Source organism: Pseudophryne corroboree, unplaced genomic scaffold (assembly GCF_028390025.1).
Source record: "Pseudophryne corroboree isolate aPseCor3 unplaced genomic scaffold, aPseCor3.hap2 scaffold_1664, whole genome shotgun sequence".
NCBI classification, from domain to species: Eukaryota; Metazoa; Chordata; class Amphibia; order Anura; family Myobatrachidae; genus Pseudophryne; species Pseudophryne corroboree.
This window is the reverse complement of record NW_026968300.1, coordinates 88,399-90,433: the sequence shown is the minus strand read 5'-3', so window position 1 is coordinate 90,433 and position 2,035 is coordinate 88,399.

The following is a 2,035-nucleotide window of genomic DNA, read 5'->3' as shown; positions in this document are numbered from 1 at the left end:
AGCATCCTTATACATAATGCACCCCAGTAGTAGTAGCATCCTTATACATAATGCACCCCAGTAGTAGAAGCATCCTTATACATAATGCCCCCCCAGTAGTAGTAGCGTCCTTATACATAATGCTCCCCAGTAGTAGTAGCATCCTTATACATAATGCACCCCCAGTAGTAGTAGCGTCATTATACATAATGCCCCCCCAGTAGTAGTAGCGTCCTTATACATAATGCTCCCCCAGTAGTAGTAGCGTCCTTATACATAATGCCCCCACAGTAGTAGTAGCGTCCTTATACATAATGCACCCCAGTAGTAGTAGCGTCCTTATACATAATGCTCCCCCAGTAGTAGTAGCATCCTTATACATAATCCCCCCCAGTAGTAGTAGCGTCCTTATACATAATGCACCTTCAGTAGTAGTAGCGTCCTTATACATAATGCTCCCCCAGTAGTAGTAGCGTCCTTATACATAATGCCCCCCAGTAGTAGTAGCGTCCTTATACATAATGCCCCCACAGTAGTAGTAGCGTCCTTATACATAATGCACCCCCAGTAGTAGTAGCGTCCTTATACATAATGCTCCCCCAGTAGTAGTAGCGTCCTTATACATAATGCCCCCACAGTAGTAGTAGCATCCTTATACATAATGCACCCCAGTAGTAGTAGCGTCCTTATACATAATGCTCCCCCAGTAGTAGTAGCGTCCTTATACATAATGCCCCCACAGTAGTAGTAGCATCCTTATACATAATGCACCCCCAATAGTAGTAGCATCCTTATACATAATGCCCCCCCAGTAGTAGTAGCATCCTTATACATAATGCCCCCCCCCCAGTAGTAGTAGCATCCTTATACATAATGCACCCCCATTAGTAGTAGCATCCTTATACATAATGCACCCCCAGTAGTAGTAGCATCCTTATACATAATGCCCCCCCAGTAGTAGTAGTAGTAGCATCCTTATACATAATGCACCCCCAGTAGTAGTAGCATCCTTATACATAATGCACCCCCAGTAGTAGTAGCATCCCTATACATAATGCACCCCCAGTAGTAGTAGCGTCCTTATACATAATGCCCCCAGTAGTAGTAGCGTCCTTATACATAATGCCCCCCCAGTAGTATTAGCATCCTTATACATAGTGTCCCCCCAGTAGTAGTAGCATCCTTATACATAATGTCCCCCCAGTAGTAGTAGCATCCTTATACATAATGCCACCCAGTAGTAGTAGCATCCTTATACATAATGCCCCACAGCAGTAGTAGCATCCTTATACATAATGCACCCCCAGTAGTAGTAGCATCCTTATACATAATGCCCCCCAGTAGTAGTAGCATCCTTATACATAATGTCCCCCCAGTAGTAGTAGCATCCTTATACATAATGCCCCCCAGTAGTAGTAGCATCCTTATACATAATGTCCCCCCAGTAGTAGTAGCATCCTTATACATAATGCCCCACAGTAGTAGTAGCATCCTTATACATAATGCACCCCCAGTAGTAGTAGCATCCTTATACATAATGCCCCCCAGTAGTAGTAGCATCCTTATACGTAATGCTCCCCAGTAGTAGTAGCGTCCTTATACATAATGCACCCCGGTAGTAGTAGCATACTTATACATAATGCACCCCCAGTAGTAGTAGCATCCTTATACATAATGCCCCCCAGTAGTAGTAGCATCCTTATACGTAATGCTCCCCAGTAGTAGTAGCATCCTTATACGTAATGCTCCCCAGTAGTAGTAGCGTCCTTATACATAATGCCCCCCCCAGTAGTAGTAGCATCCTTATACATAATGCTCCCCAGTAGTAGTAGCATCCTTGTACATAATGTCCCCCAGTAGTAGTAGCATCCTTATACATAATGCCCCCCCAGTAGTAGTAGCATCCTTATACATAATGCTCCCTTGTAGTAGTAGCATCCTTGTACATAATGCCCCCCAGTAGTAGTAGCATCCTTATACGTAATGCTCCCCAGTAGTAGTAGCGTCCTTATACATAATGCACCCCAGAAGTAGTAGCATCCTTATACATAATGCC